Genomic DNA, 24547 nt, shown 5'->3' with positions numbered 1-24547 from the left:
CGTCTCCTACCAAAATGTCAGCCAAATTTTGAATGCTCAAAACGAAATGCTACGTGAAAAAATAAAAGTATATACTGAGTATAATAGCACCAATTTGGGATGGGGAAAAAAGTCGCGCGAGGGCGAGTGTTGGATGCAAATGGGACGGCGTCGTCGTCGCCGGCATGACAAAAAAAGAGCAGGAACTCGTGCGATGACACTCAGTGGCAGAAAGCTATATCTGCCGCTAATTGGACCCTCGAGGTGACGCTCACGTTCGCGCGTCTTTGAAGGCGAAAGAGAGAGAGGGGGGGGGGGGGAGTTGCGCGCAAGCTCTGCCGAGTTTCTATTGGTAAATAAAATGCGTTTTTCTTTCAAAGCTTGACGACCCCGTTGCATATAGGATTCCTTTTTTTATCGGGAGTTATTGCTGCGTTTCGCGTGCCGATCCTGTGTGATGCTCTTCTTCCTTTTTTTTGTGAAAAGATCGCACGGAATTCGATAAAAATGCGGAAAGCTTTTTTTTTTCAGGATATGCGCGGTGAATCATTGAGACAAAAATGTTAATTATTAGATATTTTTTATTGAATATTTTCATAAATATTTTCGTCAAAATAATCCAAAAGTAACGGTAATATTACATATAGAAATATATGATTCTTGATATAAAATTTGTCGAGTTATACACAATTCAAGTGCCATCGTTTGAAATATTGACCTCGCTCCAAATTATGTAAAACGGTTATATTTAAAATGCTGTTTCTTGTACTTTTTTGTTGATAATATAATGATGATCCAGTGTTGAGTGAAAAGCCGATTCATCGGTTCAGCTGTTTTATCTTTAAAAACATGTGCATGTGTAGCCTAAGCTTGCGTCAGATTTTAAACACAAATGATTATCTGACAAACATTTGACGGAGCAGAGAGCGCTTTGGAAGCTATTACATTTCTCCGGTAGGAGGTTAGGAATGACTGTAAAGGAGGAAAAAAAGAATCAATGTATTAATCGATGCGATGAAATTTCACGTGTTTATTGGTCTTTCAGTGAAATTACTTTTGGCATCGCTAACAATTGTACATTTCACTTTTACCGGACACTTCTTCACTTGTTGAAACAATAAATCCAGAGAAATAAGTAGGAAATTTGCGATTGTGTTATCGATTTACTAAATACACTTGATATTTTTCTAAAATACTGACATTTTGAAGTCTCACTATTACATAAATTTATATATTTTATGCGGAAAAAATATATTTTTGCAAAATGGGTTTGTATATTTTTTACTAAAATGAGAACACTTTTTTTTAAAAATAAACTTAATTTATGAGAATGCCGACCGAGTGAAAGTTACTGTTACATTCTATTTTCAAGCTGTTCAAAACTAATTTGTATTACGATTTTGCAAAAATTAAATTTACTTTAGCACAAACAAAAGTAAACGAATCACAGTCGTGCTTTGATAACAACACATTTTTAACCATAAACCAAAATCAATCACAAAAACTTAATTTCATAACAAAAGCAAGAAGAAAAAAGAACTAGAATAAAAAAAACTCACGATCGGCAGCACATAAGGTGACAACGACGAGCAGAAAGAAAAATACGTAAAACTTCATTTTTTCACACTTGGATTTTTATTTAAGAGATTTGCTTAGCGTTCGACGTCTGGTAGTGTACTGATAGCTCTGACCAGTTTAGACTTTTATATTTGCCTGAGAGTTGAGCGCGAAAGAGAGAGAGAGAGAGAGAGAGAGAGAGAGAGAGAGAGAGAGAGAGAGAGAGAGAGAGAGAGAGAGAGAGAGAGAGAGAGAGAGAGAGAGAGGGAGAGAGAGAGAGACGCTTGTGTGTTTGAATGTGGATCGCATACAATTCACGCTTCTATAGGTATATGTGCTACGCATTTTTTTATAATCATGTTGACTTCTACACGGAATGGATTTGACCTTTTTATGGCGCTATCAACTTCCTCTCAAATGTAGATACGAAAATATGCCTAATGAAATTCTGTAATGAGAATTAATTATCGGGAATTTCCGGATTATAATTTAATCTCTTTTGCGTTACAGAACGCTGATAGTTGGGAGACATAAATTGAGTTCGACAGTGTTTTATTAGTTACTCGAGATTCTACTTTTATCTTGAGATACAATTGTGCGCAAGTCTACTTTGAAAGTTTGCTGAAAAAATAATAAACACGTGTATTTTATCTATCTAAACTGAAATTATCTTCAGACACTCGCTTCTGTATCACTTACGTCGCAAAAATTGCTTAAACACTCGCACGTAATTTTTAAACTGACTCGCAGCAACCATCATTTTTCAAAACTAAGGTCAATCCAATGTGACTCTTACTTTTCTTGCCGTATCTTTTTTAATGTTCACAGACGTTGCATTAATTTCATTAATTTATCACTAAAGCGTCAGCGATCCTGTTTTTTTTTTCAAGTTCAAACATAATACAGCTAGCATATCTAAATGTGTATGTCTAGACTTATTACGAGCATGAATAAATGAACAGGAATGATAACAACACTGCAGGTATACCAACATAGATCCGGCATCTATGCTGACGTAAGGCGATCCAATTTTTTTTTTCATTCAGTCTTTTCATTACATCACACATCTTTCAAGTACCACCTGTTACCTTGACAATAACTTTGCCTCTTTTTTTCTGCGTCTCTGCGTCATTCACTGCTAATCATAAAAAAAGGATTTTACACGCACATAAAAGTGAACAATAAATCCAACGCTGGTTTATGTGCGTGCACTATGATTTATTTCTTCAATGATTGTGTATAGCAGTTGTGTGTGCATATGTACCAAATAATTATCTTTGTATAACTTTGCATTAGTCAGTGACGAGATACTTTTATTCGGAGTTATAAAAATCTATTGCTTGGTAAAGATTTTGAGACTCGTAGTTGCGATTTTGATATTATCTCTGTTTAATAAATGTTGCTTAATTATAAAGTTTTTAATATGAAATTAGTTTGTATTTTCAAAGATTTGATAAGTACAAGCGTCAGTTTTGAACACAATTAACACTTCCGGACAATGATAGTAACAGTAAAAGAATTTGTATTGAATAAGTTATAACAATTTGTCATCTGCTTCTTTGTAATTCAAATTAAATATGTACCAAATGAGAAGATAATTACAGAAATTATCTCAAATGAAAATCTTGCGCGATATATACAACAATGATGAAATCCTTGGCTTATGAGCAGAAGGCCACACAATGGCTTTCAATTATTTGAAAAATATTCTCACATACAATTGTATTTAGCTTCGAGCATGATATCAGCGAAAGATATTTCACCATTCTGTGCCGATTGGTATTTTCTAATAATTATTACGTTATTCACATCTTTTTGTCTAACGACTGTTAAACAATTCATAAGAATTCGGTGCAACTACGTAAAAAAACATAATAAGTAAAATCTCACGGCACCGTGATTTTTTAATACGGCAAGCACAATGCTCGCGCATAAACGTCGCGGGGCATTCGAGCCATTTGTTATATCGCGAGCGTCGTCACATTATCCAATTTTCCAGGCAGATACAATAATTGGGCATTCACGGCGGAGGCGCTCGCGTCACAACAAGAAGTAAGAAGAATGAAAAGAAAAGAGCGTCGTCTTAAAACGTCACTAATTATTGTCGACGTGCGGTAACGATGTGCTTGCGCTTTTCTTGCGAGGAAGCATCTTCTCTCGAGCGATGATATAATTATTATTATTATTATTATTATTATTATTATTATTATTATTATTATTATTATTATTATTATTATACACGACGTCATTCAGGCCGACGAACGACCGACTCTTGCCTTTTTTTATCTCGCTTTCTTTTCAGCGACTGAGTAGTTAGCGAGGTACAGATGCCTTGCGATGTTATCTTCTTATAATTTGTCTCTTTTTAAATTGAAAGATTTATGCTTGCCTCGTGAATGCACGACGGTTTTTATGGAAGACAAAATTTTTTTCTTCTGATAATAGTAGTTTTACTGCTAACCTAATACTTTTCATGTGATAGATGTAGCTTGTTTTTACAAACTTCATTGTATACAAAACGTAAATATTCACTCGTTTATGTTTGAAAAAGAAAGTTTGTTTCATTTAAGTTTTATTATGCATTAGTTGCTGGATGTATATTTTATGCATATAATCATCACAATTAGTTCTAGGCAGCCTCTACAACATCGATCGCAAGTCTGACTCAATACACTGAATGATTAATCATAAGTTTTTAGTTAGTAATTTATTTATTAATAATCAAAATGATGATTCTAATGCTAATGTATACAAAATTTTTTATTCTTATTAAACTATATAAACCATGAGTTGTATATGAAAGTGGATGACAATTTATTATGTAATCATGCCATACGTTATTCATCGTTGTAGTTCAGAGAAAATTAGTTAATTCACATTACATGAAATTATTTCAAAAAAACTGTTAATTCAAAATATGTATAATGTGTGAACAAAGAATTACCGTAGTCACATCCCGTTCGAAAAAATTGTAAACAAAAGCATTATTATAACCCATATATACTGAGACAGTTTCGTATACGAAATCTCATCTCCCAACCATTCTCTTCTCATTCGCCTATTTCCTTTTTTTCCAAGCGAGTAGATACATCAACAATGAGATCAGGGATTTTCAAAAACGGTTTATTAGACGTCGTCGAGGGAAAAAAAATCGCGTGTGCCAGTCAATGCAACTTCGTCGTCGTGCTTTTGATTGACAGCTCCAGTGGCTTTCACGCGTCGGAAACGTCTATTGCGTGACGGAGCTCTAGCTGAGCAATGAAATCTCTCCTCCCTTTTTTCTCAGGTTTTCTGATATAGTATAGTCGGGTGAAGATGAGAGAGATTTGGTGATAGGATACAGTATGAAGATTCTCCGCGGGGCTTTTATTTGTTCTTTTTTTTCCTTTTTCTAAGAACAGTATCAACGCTTCGATTTGATCTGAATGTTATCTATTACCCGGTAGATAGACGTTTTTTTGATAATTATATGATTATGCATAATATTTTTGAAACGTTTGCTACTGAGAATTGTGTGTACACTTGATATTGATAAAAATGGTAATTAAGTTGAACGAGCTAATAAAACGGAAAGTCTGTTATCATTTTTATTTATCCAGAAAATTTAATAATCTTGAAGCATATATTGCTTAATTATATGCGTCTAGCAAAGTAATTCTTATCGTAGTTTTATTATATTCTTTTTATTATTTTTTTTTTTTTTGTAGTTTTATCGCGTAATATGAAAACATTTTTTGAAATTGAACAATAAAAGTTATTTACGTTTCTTTGATATTCATAATTTTTCATTCAAAAGCAAACTTTGTTGTTCCAAACAAAGTACAGAGGTGAAAAAAATTGTGTATTCCAGAGCGACTGAAATGAAACTGAGAATCCAGGGTAAAATAAGACGAGGCTGTAAGGCGAAAAGATCCCTTTTGCTGTAGCCGTGGCTGCAATCGCGACAAGTCGCGCGGGCTTTGGCATTGTCGCGCAGGAAATACGAGATTATCCGTGCATTGTCACCCGAAGACGAAGGGGGTAGAGAGCGAGAGAGAAAGATTAGCCCTCCGTTCGCGCCTGTGCGCGCGAGTGTTGTGTAACACCAATTGATATCTCGCGACGACTGACGGCTATTTACTAAAAAGAAACAAAATATAGAGGAACTTTTTTTTCTCATGTCAACGCGCGAGATGCCTTCTTTCAGGGCGAGAGAGAGAAAGAGAGAGAGAGATTTGCTTTCACTTGGGGACGTGCGTCATACGCGAGAGAGAGAGACGTTTTTATTGAGTTGGACTTGGGGTCACCCGATCAAAGTAGAACAATGTTGAGACTTTTGTGTGCGAGTTCACGTCTAAATTTTTTACTCGCTCGGATGATTCAGAATGTGGCGCTTGTTTCACACTTGATTTTGAGCACAGATATGTCTTGAGTTAGGAAAACTCTACAGCTTTAAGTGGAGCTACGGTTATGGTTTCAAGTAAAATGGTTAAATTATTGACGCGACAAAGCTTTCAAACCTCTTCTCATTGATCCTCTAAACTAACAGCCTAATAATCATTTTTTAAATAGATCGATATTAATAGTTATTTAAAAATTCGGCAATGTGTTTGAATAAAGTTCAATTTTAAAATTAGTTACTGGACTTAATTTTAATGTTTCTTTACCAGGATACACTTGATATTTTTTCATTTTTTTTAATTATTAAGCACTCAGTATCTTGAATTGATCGAACATACGGTATTAAAACAATTCCATTTGTATTAGGAGTAGGCTAAATATTTTGCACATACCTTGCAAGACTCACGGAATTATTAGGCATAACTCATATTAATTGTTTATCATATCATAAATGATAACTTTCTTATTTTCAAAGTTACTTCAACCAATGTAAACAAGACATCGAATAATTAAGCCACGTTCGGTTCTGTATATTTGAAAAATCTTCTAGAAAAACTTGAAAATCCCCATGCAACACTCATCTCCTTCTCTTTTTCACGCACACAAATACAAAGTCGCGAGGGGCTTGTGTATATACACATACACGCAGTACTCAACAATGACGTGCATACGAGCCTCTGTCGCTCAATTGTGCGCGCGTCCCGATTAAATAACGGCCAAAAGGGCGTCGTTGCGTCACTGAAGAAGATGCTCCTTGCCGCAAACTGTAATTGAGTTACGCCACATGTAAGTCTTCAATGTATGTACATATATACATATAAGTATATATATATATATATATATATATATATATATATATATATATACTACTCTAGAGACGAATTATTCGTCGAGCTCGAGGGTTGCGTCGATGCACGGTATACATGCTAAAGAGGTGTACGTACATATGTATGACGACTCCTGATGTTTTTGAGATGGGTGGAATAATGTGTGCTTCGCATGATTTTGTTATGATTATTGGGTTACGGATAGAGGATATTGAATTATTTATGTGAATATTTATGAGTTTCTAAACGATTGTCTAAACGAAAGGACAGTTATTGTTCATTGAAATTGAAAAGAAAAGGAAACGGAAAAATAACGAAAGAATGAATGAAATTATGTTCAATTGAAAAATGTGTATTGGAATATCATAAAGGTAAGATAAATACGTATGCATCATTGGAAAAATAACAGAAATTTTCAACTATCCCATAAAATAGGAACATCCGAAAAACAATATTGGATTCACTCGGTCTTATTATATCCAACAAGCGCAAACTCTGTACATATTCAAACGAAATCCTCGCATGGCCTTTCACAGCTAATTATCGCTTGCCTTTTCACCTGGCACATCCCTGCCAATATATAGCTGAGAGAAATTCAACGTATATGTCAGAGAAACAGAATGAGAGACGTTAATTAACGATTCGCCTTTTCTTTCTTTTTTCATACATCTGTGCGCTTCTCTCTTTTTGACAGCAAGAGGCGCGAAATTCGCGCAACCGACTATATGGCTTCGCGAGGGTGTTACACTCTATGCGCGCCTTTGACGTTGCTGCTGCCGCAGCAGCAGCTTGTACGAGATGAAAGTAGAAGTAGCGCGCGAGTATAGCGCGGCAAAAAGGGTGAGAAGTTACTTCAAGGAATCACATCGCTTGCGTTGCTTTCAAAGTTGGCTTGGTGATGAGTGATTGAAAAAAAACAGGCTTTTGTAAATCAACGCTTTGAGGTTCCTTCTTTTTGGTCTTTTAAGATGGTAATAGTTGTATTTTAATGACTACTTGTAAAGGTTACTTCGAGACGAACGCTATGAAGCCGTAGCGAAAATTGATTCGATTGAAAATGAGGTTTCACGCCAAAGCCGATGATTTCGTACAGGGCAAAACTTATGTTTGGCGTATAACAAGCCGAGATGAGCGACGAGAGAGGAGATGTCACTTACGTAATAATCGCGCATCGCCGAGCGATACATTCAACCGATCTCGCGCAGCGCGTTTGCAGAGACTTTACGTATAGACCTGATTATCGTCGCAGCGCATTATACAGTAACTCGCTAAAGAAGGTATACACGTAAAACCACTCCTCCTCAATTTCGCGGATCGAATTATAAGCGAAGACGTAATAAGGCTCGCTTCGACTGCGTATTCACTGCGAGTGCGCGCCAAGTAATTAACGACGACGACGGCTGATGAACTAATTACCAGAATGAGACTCGCGTATCTCTCGCTGTTGGCTTTTTGTCGCAGGTCGAGGCTCTTTTCGTTCGATTAAAATGCACTGCCGATGAATTTCGACGGAAGCACAAAATGTGCATGAGCAGCGACGTCGAAGACTTGAAAAAAAGAAACAAACAAAGAGCGGGTTAATTGGATTTGAACTGAAATTTTTGCTTTCGTCGCATGCGAATTCGACTTTTAAAGGGACAAGACACGAAATATGATTCGACGGCGGCACGCTCAAGGCAGCATTCTACGAAAATTAAAAGCTCGAGAGAGTGGGAGAAAGGGAGAAGGGAGCTGAGAGAAGGGGGCAAAAAAGCGAGAAAGAAACCCGTGAAAATTTTCGTAATTAGTATGCGCGTCCGCGCAAGTCGGAAAAGAGGCGCGCGTGCGTGAGGCGCGACATCGCCGCCGAGGCGGAAGTGTCGCTCGAGGGGAGTTCTCCTTTGTCGCCGAGGATACGCTCCTTTTTATTTCTCGCTAGACGCGTGTCGAGGCGTGAACGCTGTTGCTTTTACGTTTATTAATGTCGCCAGCAAGCGATTCGTAGTGCGACGATAAGCTGGACTGCTTAATTCCTTTTCTTTCGTTTGATCTGCGTCGACTGTCGTATCCGAAGCATTCGATCTGCGCTTATTTCTGGAATGACAGCGGTTCGAGTACGACGCGTGGCAGCTTTCACGGAGACAATAAATGATGGATTTGTGGAGCTATGATCAAGGAGATTCGACCAGATGCAAAGCTTTGCAGAACGAAGGATAGCTTGGACCGACAAATGTGCGAATAAAGAAATTGTCACTCTGTCGAGTGTTCAAGTTACGCCAATGTATCCGCACTGAGTATTCCATTTGGCTTTGCGCTGGCGTATCTTTTACAGGAGTGCGTCAATCGGCTTTCACGGCGCATGTACGTGCATTTTAGCAAAACTCGCTCCCCGATGCGCGCGTGCACATACAATGGCGCATAACGTCGCGCGAGGATCAATGTATGTAATATGAATATAATGGCGAACCAGGCTGAATGCCGCTCGCGCGCACCGCTTGAAAATTAGCTTCGCGCTGGCTAATTACCAGCAACAACGTAGGCTTGCGCACCGCCTAATTATTATACTAATTATGTATAATCGGTACACGCGCGGCCCGAACCCCGTCGGCAAATGTCTGTTCATCACGTGTGCCGATGATCAAACGGAGCTGCCACTTTTGTTTCGACTGGCTTGATTATGCACTGAATGGATTACTTGAGCTTTTGTGCGTTGATTTCTCCTATTTGTCCGCTTCGGCGTTTGTCGGTTATACGTATCGCTCGTTTCATTGCATTTTTACCTTTTCCATACTTTTCAATATCAACGAGCATTCGACGAGATTATTACGAGGCCATCTTATCTAGCATCCATTAAACAGTCTTTACAATTTCAAGACTTATTTCATCTGTTTAGTCAGTCAATTGGAATAACGGTCACCTTGTATGCTCGGCCATCTTTTGGATGATCCACTTAATATCTATGCCTCTATATTGTCCATTAATTTCATACCAAACTTGTCTTCTGCGATGTTACATGTCGCGTTTGCACGAGACGTGACTTATCGTTCGTCACAACCATCAAATTTTTATTCTCAAATACTCAAAGATTAACGTTATAAAATATAAATTTGATAATGATCCTAAATGAACGATAACGTCGATAACATAAAACTTTCAAGCTGTCAGAGTTACGGAAAATTTAACAATTTCTCTCTATGCTTTTAAAAACATCTTTATATTGACGATGATCCGAGGTTTACAAAGATTATGTGCGATACAAGGTGATTTCTTTTAGTCAGACTTAAAGAGCTTGTTATATGAGTAGCATCGAAGCGTCGAGAGAATTGCGGAAACGCGTTATCAATTGTAATAAATTGCTGTTCGATGTGACCCTAGTGTTTGTTTTTCTTCCTTGACGATTTTATTTCAATTTTATGGAGCAACTCGAAAAAGAAATCAAAGCGAATCAAAACGATCGGTATAAACTATAGTTGACATGTGAAATACAGGCTTATCGTTTTTCCCAAGGTTGTGTTAAAAATCTGTGACTAAATAAGCATTAGTTGCAATAATTATTTGATACTCTTCATGTTCTACAAGTCAATAAAAAAAATCTCCTGTAAAAACTCTTATAAGCTCAATGGCGAATCTGCGATAGCGTCAACGTACAGGTGGAATTTTCACCAGCAGCGCGTATATAAGCGCGCATAAGCACGTCAAAGCATGCGCGCAAACAAAAATATTTATTCAGGGAATTCCGTAACTCTCTTGACTTGCGATTCTTTCGCGTGGCGCGTATATGCGCGGCGCAAAAAGCTCTTTGATAGCTGCCGCCCGCGTTGACGAACCGACGCCACGGTATATAAAAACCGCTTGCGCTTATACGTCGCGAAATTGAAAAAGCCGCGCAAACGCGCGCAGCAATTTCACGCTTCGATTGATTCGGCCGCCCGGCACGCGTGCGCTTTCTTCCTTCGGCGTCTGACACCATCGCTGAGCTCCACTACTGAACACCCATTCCGATTGACGAGCCCGCTCTCCTCGCGCTTTCCCTTCGCGGAATATACAAATCAACGACCTCGGACGCGCTGGCTGCCCTCGAATTCCACCTGGCATTTAATTATATACTCGTGTTTTCTCGCCTCGCGGTCTCGTATTCTGTCGTCTCTTTCTGTAAACTGTTCTTTGCCGTTCAATCTCATTGAATTCGCTTCGCCTGCACTTCTCTAAATTTGCCATTGATTACGCGACATCTCGAGATTTTTCAGAATACTCGTTGCAAATAAACACCATGGGAGAGGGAACAAGAAAAAAAAATATCGCACACGAGGTCGCGAACGCGCGCGTTAATCGTCGGCTGCACCTTTTCACCGATGCGACAAGCTTCTTTTGTCCATCTCGGCTGCTTGCGTATAAGCGTGCGTTTTTCACTTGTCGAGGCAAAGATATAACGAGGTCGGCCGGCTGTGAATGCAAGCTTTTCGTTGCTTCGCGAACGACTCCTTTTGTATTATTTTTCCCGCTGCGAAGGGGCTCGGAGGTACACTTTAATAAGCACTGCAGTCTGCTGATGGCACGCAGGTGTCGACTGCAATTACTGATGACGACGCGCTGATAATGAATCGCTGTTGTGCATGCCTGTGCCACGTGTTTGCTTGATTGCTCAACTTTTTCGGCTGTTTCTAATGCTGAAGGGTGGTCAGTGGACTTATATCGACTAAAAGCGCTTGATACGCTACGATCGCGACGCGAATCACTTCTCTACGTATTTGCTTGACAATTTATCGTGTCATCTTTGCCGAAAGCATTTCTGAACTGGTTTCTCGTTTAATCAGACATGGCTATCACTGCAACACGCACAATGATTCTGCACAATAATAACAAGCCGTGCATAAATAATTAAAATCGTCTCGCGTACATCCTCGACTTTCCATTATTATACGAATTCAATGTAAAAGAGCCCTTCTCGTTTTCGCATGCCACCTTTAATTTCCTCCTGCCAATTTTGCCGTCTTGCCTCCTACTGCACGGTTGCTCATCACACGCTCGCTTCTCCCTTTCACAGCAGCAGTAGCAGCAGCAGCAGCAGCAGCAGCAGCAGCAGCTTATTAAGAGAAAAAGCCACTCTTGATGCCACACATACACACAGACATGTACGAGCGCGCGCGTACACATGTAACAACGCAGAGAACAATGAGTCGCGCTCGCACTGCTAATCGTCGAGCGCCAAGTGATATGCCACAGCAGCTCTCGATATCTCTCGACGAGAGCAGCCAGAGCCCATTGTTTCTGTGAAATTTTCTTGCCGATTCTAACATGCTGCCATTGCTGTAAGTCTGAGCCAAGTGGCTTCTTCTTCTACTTTTTCTTTCACATTCTGCTACGATTTTTCTCGGTGACAACGATATCGCGTGCAATATCGCTTCCCCTTGGAGGCACCTTGTTTTCGTTGAAAACAAAAAATTTTAATACCAGTATGGATCTATATTTCAAGCTGTTAGGAATTATAACACGTCATTTAAAAAAAGTTTATATACGTGTATATCGTATACGTATTTAATTGCTGATAACTCAAGTTTTATACGATAAAATGGCTCATTCGTTTTGTTTTTATCGACTGAAGGGTACAAACATCTATGACTTTAACAAGGGTCAGTCAAAGTTTGAAAAAAGAAATAAAGAGGTTTGTAGACACACTCCTTATTTTTCGATGGTTATTGCTGTGTGATCAAATCTTCTCCTTTTGGATACTTCCGAGTCGATCCTTATTATTAATTTCTGCGACGTTTTTAAATCGTTTTTCTCAAGGCTACAACTAACAAACGACTGTATTAAGCACTCATTTGATTATTTCTTCCCGCACGCAGTGAGCAAAAGTTACATTATTGTCATAACAGTTTTTTTCTGCGTTATTTCCAATAATAGGAATCGACAAAAGAATCGGTAAGCTTTACACATGTTAAACGTGAATACCGAGATGTGTCTCGGTTTGCACTGGTACTTATGCCAAGCAGTTTTTTTATGTTGCTTCCTTTATCACGAATATTAATATTGAATTGGTATTACTAGGTATCAAGAGAAAATGGAAATATTTAAAATGTCACACTAATTCGATTCAATTTTACAGGAGTTTCTAGACGGTATTATATTGTTTATGTGCAATATATTTTTAATTTAAGCTTACCAATTCTTTTGATGGTTTCTATTGGAAATGACATGCAAAAAATTCTTTTGACAAAAATGTAAGTTATGCTCAATATTTGTGGTAAAAAATAATCAAATGCGTGTTTAAAACATGTAACTTAATATGTTCGTTTGTTGATGGTAGCCTTGAGAAAGATGATTTAAAAACGTCACCGAGACATCGCCGAAATTAATAATAAAGACAAAGATTTGATCGGTTACCTAAAAACTCCTTTTCCGGCGTAAAACTTTTTCAACGTTGAAAATCTATCGAATTTAGAAAAATAAAGAAATCAAATACAAATATGATCAGTATGTAAGCTAGGAAACTTGGCAAAGAGGCAGTCAGTAAGATTAATCTTTACAAATTTTCCGCGACATTGTGTCTTGCCGATAACGATTTCCTTTATAGTGCTTTCCCTATGAGCATAGTACGCCAGATTTGAGTGCAAACTGCGTTGCCGCGTTGGCAGAGTCTGAAATTGCTTTGGTCTCAACTTTCGAAGTCGACGTTTCACATCGCCCAATAAAAAACAGAGAGACAAGCGGAGTATATCTTGTCGTTCTCAAGACACATTTCCGACTTACAGCTTGGCACTCGAGCGCAAATTTAATAAATCTCACTTACACAAAGTGAGTCGAAAAGAAAAGCGAATGAATTTTCTTAGTACCCTCTGGCATTACGAAAACGAAAAGAAGGCTGAGACTAAATCGACGCTTTCGAAATTTCCGCATGCATTCAAGGGGGTAAGTAACGAGCTTGTGAGAATATCTATATACATATATATGTATATATATGTATATATATACATGTCGTCGGTGGGTATACGCTAGCAAAAGGAAGGAGAGAGCGGAGAGAAGTTCTGTTTTCTTGGCGGCCAAAAGGAGTTCCGAGCACTCGACTAATGGATGCTGGAACGACGACGACGACGCCAAACTTTAACTCGTTAATTACGAGCTTGCGAGGCCAACTCTCTCTCTCTCTCTCTCTCTCTCTCTCTCTCTCTCTCGGATATTTCAAACTATTGTAAAGCTAAAAGCTTGGCTTCTCTCTCAGAAGCCCACTTTTCTCTCTCGCTCTCGTTTTTTTCGGACGTTTGCTTTTTTATTGTGCGATCTGCGCGACGGCGGCGGAAACGTCTTGATTGTTTTGAAGGAACGTCGTAAGGTAGGTTTAATTAACGAAAGTGCGCCTGCCTTTTAAGCTCTCCTTCAGTGGACGGCCAGGCGAAATTTTGAAGTTGAAGTTCCCTTTAGCTGAAATATCTCGGGCGGAAGTCATACCCTCTGTCGTGCTTGCGACGGTGCTTTGTGACTTGTTGTGCGCATTCATTGCACCTCGAGTAGCGAGAGGAACTCGCGGCTTGCCTTGCGTTTCGTTTTTTCGGGGGACCGCCATGGCGTGTCAAATGAAATTGAAGTGTCCTTAATACGCTTAGCGGATTGAAAAATTCTACGATCGGTCATTGTGCTATCGTTAGAGCAGCGGAAAAACAAGCAGGGCGCAAGATAGAATCAGTAAGCAGTAGCTGGAGGAGGACAACGCAGGAAAGCGTTAATCGGGCGTGCGGGCCAAGTGCTCTCGCACATGCATATGCTAATGCGAGAGAGAATATAAACGGCTCCGAGCCGCCGATGAGCTTTGGGATTTGAATGCGTAAATACTGCGGCTCTCTCTCAAGAGATTCGCATATAAATATCGGGTTTACAGTAGAGCTCAACACGAGGGTGATGATGTTTTAATCTGGTGCTTCGGCGAAACGTCCTCTAGCACTTTTCGCCTGGGTCTGCGTACGCATGGGTGTATGCGCGCGCGGTCTCGATGATACGATTCCGAAGCAACATCATTTAGTCCGATCGCCAAAATTACTGCTCGGGAAAACGAAGTTTTTTCTTCAACAAAGCGTGGATTATTTGAAAATTAAGCGGCGATTTTCACGCTCTAGTTTCGTCACCGAGCGAGTCATTACTTCCACTCGATTGATCTTTTATTACGCTCTGCCTCCCTTGACCTGATTTTTCATGACTAATGGTCCAATCACTAACCTTGAGCTTTACAGTTTTTGTCATTTCAACATACAAACAATAACAGTGTTAATAAACAAAATGACTGTGCTGTCTTTCTTCTCGTCCTCGAAGCAGTGAATAATAATTTCTTGGTCAAAAGGAGAAAAGGAATTTCGTAAATTCGAAAAAGGTATCGAGTGCATGTCAGCACAACGTAAATCGGATAACCAACTGTCTGAGACACACACGCGCACTCGACGATGTCGCCTTCGCTAACGTTCCCCCGACGGCGGCGACGACGACCTCGATCCTCGATTTCCGGCCTCTGCCCCTCTCCTGACGTTACTTGCTGTCAAGCGCAGTTGTCCTCTCTCTCTCTCTCTCTCTCTCTCTCTCTCGCACTCTGCCAGGTCATCAGAGATAGCAACGACGACGACGACTCGCTTATGCGACATGTACCTAGACAGACAGCCACTGCGGCAATTAATCTTGCGGGGAGTCCAAGACACGAGAAACGCCGACGACGCCGGTTATGATTTGGGTCAGCATGCTGTCGGATGTAATTGGATTTCTAACGAAAAAAACCAACATGCTGTGGAATTTTTAATTGACTTTTCTCAGCTGGTAGACTTTTGATATAATTGTCTTGTTGACAAGTGACATTTGCACAGATGTTTCCTGATTGCATTTACGGCAATTGAGTTAATTATTGTCAGAAAATTAGTTTACTCAAGCGTTGAATGTGACAATGAATTAGTCTAAACAAAGAAGTAGCTTTTAACAATAGTTTTGATAAAAAGAGGTAAGCTCGGATAAAGGAATCAAAGCGTAAAAAACAATGTGTCTGATAATACTCCATTGCCTGACTATAAACTTACCATTATCACTAATCAATTAGCTTCACGATTCATTACCGTGACAACTAAATCTGGAATATTTTCACACCTGCAATAGTTCAATGTCAACCACCAAAAATATCTTTCGCACTTTTCAGCCTTATCTAAATATAATCTTTACAGTCTCAACCGACAGGGTGGGCACGGTGAAGCTTTGAAAACAAAAAAAAGAACACCTCGTGAAGAAGAATAAAGGACCTGGCAAGAGAGCCTCTAGACTTTGCCGCTAAGAGAGGCCTTTCCCACCGAATAAAGGGTTAAAAATCGCAAAGACGCTTGGCGATCTCTTCTGCATCGACGAAAGAGAGACAGAAAGCCAAGTGCGGCTATTGTTCACCTACTACAAGACTTCCCTCGCAGATTGGCTAGACTTTCTCGAGTTGGCTGCTATTATCGAAGACAGCGAGGGGGAGGGGAGAGAGAGAGAGAGAGAGAGAGAGAGAGAGAGAGAGAGAGAGAGAGAGAGAGAGAGAGAACAACAGTGAAAAATACACACAACAACGTTTTTGTCACGCGCGACAATCGTGCTTTTCGAGTTTACCAAAATGTACGGTTCAAACGAGCTAATTTTAATGCGCGCGTTTATTGTTTTCGGATACGCATTGTTCCAGCAGCGATGGGTGCTCGCAATTCTTTGGCAAGTTCGACGCGTTACTCGTTAATTAACGGAATTGATTGGGAATTTTGCACCATTTGTATCGTTCGTTTTGACATCTTCCTGTGAAATCGATGAACTCCGATGATGAGGAAAAACATTGCGAAGCACACAGGCGCGGAAGAAATATAGTCGCAATTACCAGGCGCACGGGCCACGTTCGCATGTCGCTAAAATTTATTTAAGAGCCGATAAAAAAAGGGAGATAGGGGGCGGGGGGAAGAAGAAGAAAGCACTGCGTTGTCGTTGACGAGGCAATTAAAAAGTAGGGATGAGAGAGAGAGAGTGGCAGAAGCTTCTTTGCGGACCGTTAACGCGCGCCTCTCGCACTCTCTCGCGGCCGTTTAATTTTGTTTATAGCTGCTCATAAACACGGTATCTCAATTCCCCGCTGTAATTCCATCACATCGTCGCTCCTCTGCGCTTGCTGTTTACCGCGGCGATCCCGAAGTGTGACTCTGCATTTTTATCGCTTTATTTTTTTTTTCTTTATCCTCGCTTTATGGTGGCCTGATTTTTAAGCTTTTGCTTAGCACGCTAGGTCGAGGGTGAAATGCGACGGTGAAGCGTGTAACCTATTTTTTTCTTGTTTTTAATATCCATTCTGCAGTATCGAAAGCTCAATTTTTAAAACGGATTAAATTTTTTTGGTATCACATTGAAACATTTTCTAAATACTAAATTTTGACAAAATTACATCTTCTATGTCAGCGAAAGAGGCAGGGAGCCACGTCATTACCTTGTACTGTATAGCCTCACCCTTAGATTCAACGCCGTATTCCGTCATCTCTGTGCTTCCTCTCCTCGGCCGTTATGATTATGGCGCAATCATATCGGATTGTTATTATGGCTGTGCGACTGCTTGGGGCTTCTCTCTCTCTCTCTCTCTCTTTCGAGCTTATCTCTGAAATATGCTGATAGAGCGCGACTGTCTTTCGACGTAGGGGACCGAACGAGGCAGCAGCAGGTGCTGTTGGAGAGTTTTATCGGACGAGTGGCCCGTAGAGAAAAAAAGGGACGAATATTGCTTCCGAGATTTTTTCCTCGCGATCTTCTTCGAAGCATTGATTTCATTTTGCAAGAATTGATTTTTAATATTTTGGATTGATTTTATTCAAACTGCGACGAAAACGGAATAGTTATATTTATATATTTTTCGAGTACGTATTCAAAAAAATCAATGCGATAACTTATCTGATTAAAGGCAAAAGAAACTTTGAATCGTTCGATGATGAAATAATTCCTCTCCTTTGACAATTGGCACCTCGCGTTGAGACGAATCAGAATATCTTAAATACAAGTTAATTTCAAATCAATTCGTAAATTCAATATTTATCATTGAAATCTTTCATCGCTTATGAATTCAAAATCAAAAGCAAAATAAAACTCATCTAGTACCCACTGAAATCTTGGTCCAAACGTATCTTTCAAGGAAAGAGAGCCTATCTCAATCCACTTGAAAGTAAGCTAGGCAGCCTCTTATACATACCCTTTTTTAAATGCTCCAGCATCGCAAGCAAGGCAATCGCACTTGGTCCGCTTATCGAAAGACGAACGCCTCTCTCTGTGCTCCCCCTTGGAGTTATACGTGAAGAGTAGTATAGTAGTATGCCTCTCGCGGCCTGATTTTCAAGGCTGATTGAAACGTTCTGATTGCGTGCTGCTGTGGTGATGGTATAGAATTCCCCTCTAGGGGGTAGGTGTATGCGGGTTGTGTGCCGGAGAGCGAGAGAGAGAGAGAGAGAGAGAGTCCGCCCTCGTACCTACTTATTTGGTAGTCTAATGCTGATGACGATGACGCGACGACGACGAAGCAATGTAGCGCAGCCTCTTTGGGGGATCGAGCATGTTAATTTATCGATGATCGTGCACTGCACTCTGTCATTTTCGCCAAAGGGACAAGAGGCTACTATTATCTTATTATAGGTGATTTTGAAGATTCGTACAATTATCGCAATTTGAAGTTAATTCGAAGGACAATTAATCGCAAGTTGGAAGTGTGAGTTTTCTCGATTGTCTGAGAGCTTGTGATGCCAGATGATTATATTTGTTGGCTCTTCACGTATAATACAGCAGTCAGTGGAACAATAAGTAGTTTTAAACAATGATAACGCCTTATCTTTACTGAAAGAACAATGAAATTTTTCCGTTCAGCACATCCAGTAGAATTATTCGCATAAACCTTGCAAAATATTGACAAAAAATTAAATTGAAAAAAAAGTCAAATTCAATCAATCGCAACGATATACCCATGTACACTGTGGAAAAGTGAGAGAGAGAGAGAGAGAGAGAGAGAGAGAGAGAGAGAGAGAGAGAGAGAGAGAGAGAGAGAGAGAGAGAGAGTGAGACGACCAACCGACATAGAGGGGAGTAGTAGCAGTCGCGTAATCATTGCTCTCACGTAATCCACGCGAATGAATGGCAAATGAACAAGGCGTGCAGGGCGAAAAGTTAATCACGGTTTGCCGTGTCGGTCACGCGCGCACGTTCGCTCGCGGAAAAGAGAGAGGGGGGATTTCTTGATTACATGGGCGTACGCTAGAGACTGCACGAGTTTTTTTGCCACAGAGGGGGGCGCTTTGCGACGTATCAGCGACGATTGGAGAACGCTGCTGTATATGGGTTTTCAGTGATTTGCGTGGGATCCGATGGATTAGCTTCGTCGCTTTGATTGTTTTTTTCTTTTTGCGGGCGATGACTGGCTCTTGTTTTCCTTTGTTTCATTCGGTGCTTCGCGAAATAAGACGTCATTTAGCGAAAGCAAAAATACTATTGACAATGTTTTAGAACCTTGAAACGCAAAAAAATTGGTCCTTAAATAAAATTCGCTTTCGTAGCGATTGCCACAAACCATTACTCGATCTTATCGTCACCGAGAGTTTACATCATATGCTAACTCGAACATCATACAAGTCTGTAGTAGGCATCACTTGAAAATTCTCTGTTACTAGCAACATCTGTGAGAAAAAAAACTCATCCAACCACAGTGCTTAATTAAAAATCTAACCAAACATCCTCGAAAGTACAAAGTCTCTCTCTCTCTTGGGCACAGTGTGAGTTCCACTCGTACGTGCGTGCTTCTCTTCCACCCCTATTACGATATGTTATACGCCATATGGTCGCGCTAGCGTTATACCAAACAATTACCGTAATAAAAGACCGGCGGAAATTCTCCAGCACCAGAAGGCATGGATTTACTTGTCGATATATTTATGACTGCGGATTATTTGCATAAACGTAATTGGGAAATATGTCATAGATATCTGTCACTGTGATATGATATTAATTATCTTCAAGTGCTTGATTTATTTATGTAATTAATATACCGTACTGTGATAATAAATTTCTTAAGAAGATGTAATCAAAGCAGCAAGTTTGAAAAAGAACAATATTAAGTTATACTTTTAACTAGCTGGATTATTTGGGAATGTTCAGTGCTACGAGGATAATGTCAGATATTCGTTTACTTTTAATATACTTATTGTTCTAAGTTAAACGTTTATTTACATAATTATTACAAACATTAACAAATTGGTATGCTGTGTCACATTTACAATAACAGTGCAGAACGCTAAATTCTGGTTGCAGTGATGAAATCGGCAAGCCCGGAAAGCACAAGTAAAATCCTTAAGAACGATTGCGTATTGGAATAAAAGCCAAGTGAAAATCGAGAATAAAATGTGCAGTTGCGACGATCGGAGGTTAATTTATACTGTCGATTCGGGTTCCCTGATAACTCTTTTCGGTTCGCTTAAAATTTGTCAGACGAGGCGAATAACGATATTTTATGGAAAGTTTTTTGGGTAGATTTTTGTCGGTTGATTTTTCTATTATGTATGTATTAAAAAACCAGATTTGTCCAAAATTTTCCGAATAGAATTTAGGAATAAGACTAAACTGAGTACTTTTTTTATTTGAGCAATTTCAATCCAGATAAGGCTAATTTTCCTAAAGAAAAAAGTTACATCAAGATTTACAAAAGTGTAGATTTATACGTGTAAGTAGTTCCATATAGGCTATTCGAATTGTCAGTATAGTTTATAATTGAATAGATAGATTACATTTATTGCGAAACGAACAAATGTGACGAGTAGAATACTATATTTTTTATGAAATTGTCCAATCTATGTTTAGTATGTATTTTATAGAGTTGTTTCTAAAGCTTTTGTGATCTGAATAGTATTTTATTTATAACAGTATACGTTATTTAAACGATATTTTTAGATTGATTCTGCTGTAGCTCAAATTTTTTCTCGACAGTTTCCTTAATACTTTCATAAATATTGTATATATCTCTGGAAAATTCCATTTTTTTTAATAAAAATTGTACAGTAAAATCTCTATACAGTAGTATATATAAATGAACAGATAATCTTTGCTCTTGTGGCACCTCACTATTTTACTATTGTACTTGACTGCCACGTGTGTCGCACGCTAACCAAAATACGATGGAAGACGATTGTTGAGAATACAATACATCAGCTGCCTATGCAATAAGACAATTCATTATGACCAGAAAGCTTAATATGTGTTGAATATAAATAATATATACAATAAATTATACCAAGCAATAGAAATATGAAGAAAACGAAGCAAACAAGTAGACGAAATCTTTTGCTCGAATTCTTCTAGTGCATAATCAATATCCGTAGTGGTTATTAATAGATTCACGAGTAAGTGAGCAAAGTCGGTTGATGACAACTCTCTCTTAGTACAATCCATTTTAGCATTCTTCGTAATAAAGTATGATAGGAGGCCGTCGTTGACGAGTATCGCTAGTCGTATATCGGTAGGCATCAAGTAGCCACAAGGCAGCGGCAGCGTAAGACTCTTATCAAGAGTTTTATGTATACAATGACATGACGATTTCAAGTTTGTCCGAAAGTCAGTCATTCTTTCTCACTTCCATACATTATTTCGTGTTAGCATAATGGAAAGACGATGTCACCATCTATCACCCGATAAAAAGTTTCAGCTCGATTGATGCAGTTTTCAGAAAGTTAATCAAACGACAAGCTTTTTCATATCATCGGTTTGTGTTTTTTCTCAATGCAGATTGTGCAATCTCAGGTATATAGTATAACAAGTAGAATACGCATTCTACTTATAATACGTAAGTCAATGCTATCAATCACGTGGTCGCGAGGAAACTGAGGACGTGTGGGTAACGTTGAATAAATTACAAACACGTGCCTGCGTGTAAGAGGAAGCTGTTCTTATCATACACGTATATCTATTGCAGATTGGTATAGAAGGTTTGTTGAGGCGTCAAATTTGCAATATTCGAGTATATGAATAATCATGATCATTGGACCCCCCCCCCCCCCCCCCCCCCCCCCCCTCAGTTCCACATACTTATAGACATAGACGCGCGCGCGCACCAAAGAGGTAAAACTGACATATACGCTGCACGTGTTTGGAGACTTTTTATTGAAATTACATTTTCTACACCATATTTGGTCGTCACCGAAAATTGATTTTAAAATAGTCACTAGAGACTCGTAGCCTATTCGCAGGTCGATTTTCTTTTTTAAAAGGTATGTTTCTCATTACTTATTATATTTATTATGATGGAGGATATCACTGTTTAGGAAATTTATGATGATGTGGATCATTTTCACTGCAATTATTGCATTCAACATTGCAACGCCCAACTGAAAATTTGCTAGCCACTTAATTAAAAATATTCCGTTACATGTCAATTGTTTGTATTGTTATTTTTAAAAGATGCGTATGACAGACATTCGAAATGTTTAAAAAAATGTAATTTATAAAGTAATGAAAATAAATGTTCAGTAAATGATTATTTCATGCAAATATAAATGGACAACCCTGCGTGAGTTTTAAAAATAATTATGCAAGTGCCGCGCGAGCAGTCCCTTTTTATCGGCAGACTGCAGCAGCAGCCAGAGAAAAGAGACGTTAGCAAAGTGTGAATTGTAAAGTAATTACACGAGATTAGCGAGGGGGCACTCCGACCAGGTTACTTCCAGCCCAGTGAACTTCAACGGAGCTACGCGTTTCTATATTAACCGTCTCCCTTCTCTTCCTCCTTCTTTTTTTCTCTCGCACTCTCTTTTTTCTTCATCTCCTTTCAAATAATCTTCTTGCCTCATCTGCAGCTTGGCTAATTTGTTGAGATACGGTTTGCCAATATTTCAGTACTTTCACGGCCAATTGCTCTTTAAATAGAGGAAACGTCATCCAATAAGTTATATACTTCAGGAATATTTGACCTTTTCCTGTTAATTCAACGTATTTGTGATAATTTTGTTCCTGCAAATAATCGATTAACTTACGAACATTTCAAGCATCGTTTTATTAAAAATGATTTTTTATTACAGGAGAGCCGAATTTGTATTTATTTCTCTTAGCTAACTGCATTGCAAGCATCACGAAATCAAAGTTTGATGTCGTAAACGATCGTACAAAGTTTAAAAAATTACTTTATAGAAAAGATCTTAGCACCAAGATATTCCGTAACGCATGATTTTCAAAGGAATCGTAACATTAAAAGTTAGCCCGACGGTTATAGCTCGATCCAACTCTATATACACATTCATTCGTTCATAATCGTGAGAAATCCGAGCGTATACTTGGTACTCGCATAAAAAGCAAGGACGAAGATAGAAGTAATAAAAAAACGAAGTCTTGTCTCCCCTCCCCCCTCCCTCTCAGAGAAAATTCGAGTGCGCGACTCGTCGCGTAGAGCGAAATGGATTTACGACAAGATGTCGTGCGCGCGTTGGCCGTGGAATTCCTGATAAGGGCGCTCGCAGGGTAGCTCTTTTGAAACACGTGCGAGAGGGAGGTGGGGGGAGGGGGGAAGGTTAGCCTGCGAAATGCCAACGAGAGAGAGAGCCACTTTTCAGGACGAAAAAGAGGATTAAGATAGGGACATTGCTGAGAGTTCGAGTGGTCGATCGTGTGCGAGAAGAGTGCGGCGCTTGATGAAGTGAACATAGGAGGGAGATGTTTTCATACTACTTATGCTTTACGTTACGGCTTCGCTAAATTTACTTTTTTTTTTACGGGATTCGATATTTTTTGTAGACGAAAGTTTCAACGGTTTCAGGTGTTTTTCGTTGATTTAATTCCTCAAAGTAATATTTTATCATTCTTAAATGTATACGCGGTTGAACACCTGTTTGTTTTTGAGAAATTAGAACGTAATTAATAATCGTTCATCGAATGACGAAAATCGGTGATATTGGCTAAAGATGATTTGTTCATCCGCGATAATTACACCCATAAACTACGAAGGCTGGCCAACACATTGCTGGGTCACATAAGCAGCCTAATAAAAGTGATAGGATGCAAAATTTTTGGCCCGAGCTGAAAAGGCGCTGGTGTTATATTTTCTCTCCTTTTCTCGTTGTTACGGCAGAAGAAGATACAGGAAGTCATGGCGAAGAAGATAGCCCGCGGAGCCAAACTCCGCGAAACCCCGGACAATGTCCGTGTAATGGCGTGCCTCTTCTCCCTCGGGCCACTTTTGGCTTCTTTTTATCTGGCTCGGCGAGCTAATGCCTCAAAGATAGCACTTTTTCTTGCATGCGAGCTTTTTTCGGCCGACGCTGTATCGCACGAAGATCAGACTGTCCGATATCCCTTTGCCGAGAAGGCTAATTTGACTTGCCTTTGCCGGGGGGGGGGGGGGGGGGGGGGGGGGGTACGCTTCCGATTTACCACTCGACTGCATTCGCCTATCGAGATGATTCGAGATGCCCGCGCAGTACGGCAAAGTGGTTATTGTTTGAGCGTCGCTCGGTACACTTTTTAAAATCTAAAATTCCATCAAACGGAGAGAACAAGTCGCCACTCTGAAGCGCAAACAAAAAACCAAAATGATTTCTCGCTAGACAAGCGAATCAGTCGAGCAAACAAGCCGGTGAAATCCCCCCCCCCCCCCCCCCCCCCCCCCCCGCGAAAACAAAAATAAAAGTGTTCCTCGTGTATATCGCGCGAGACGACCCCCTTCCTGTACGTCCTCCAGGAAAGTCTCGTAGAATATGTCTCGACAAACGCAAACACGATATATTTGTCGTGTCAACAATTTAGCCGTCGGCGCGTGGGGAAGAGCGCAGCTCTTGACTTTGCCTAGA

At 39.6% G+C, this 24547-nt stretch overlaps 1 long non-coding RNA gene across 1 annotated transcript; it reads right to left on the bottom strand.

Annotated features, from left to right (window-relative positions):
* Nucleotides 1–542: 542 nt before the first annotated feature.
* Nucleotides 543–1664, bottom strand: LOC131669390 (uncharacterized). Its single transcript, XR_009302367.1, has 2 exons — nt 1539–1664; nt 543–951 (listed from the first exon to the last, which is right to left on the bottom strand). It is a non-coding gene; the product is annotated as an uncharacterized LOC131669390 (long non-coding RNA).
* Between the last annotated feature and the right edge of the window lie 22883 nt (nt 1665–24547).

This window comes from Phymastichus coffea, unplaced genomic scaffold, assembly GCF_024137745.1.
Source record: "Phymastichus coffea isolate CEN01 unplaced genomic scaffold, Cenicafe_Pcof_1.1 PCOF00092, whole genome shotgun sequence".
Classification (NCBI taxonomy): Eukaryota; Metazoa; Arthropoda; class Insecta; order Hymenoptera; family Eulophidae; genus Phymastichus; species Phymastichus coffea.
Note: the sequence above shows the minus strand (reverse complement) of the source record. Positions and strands in the feature narration are given on the sequence as shown.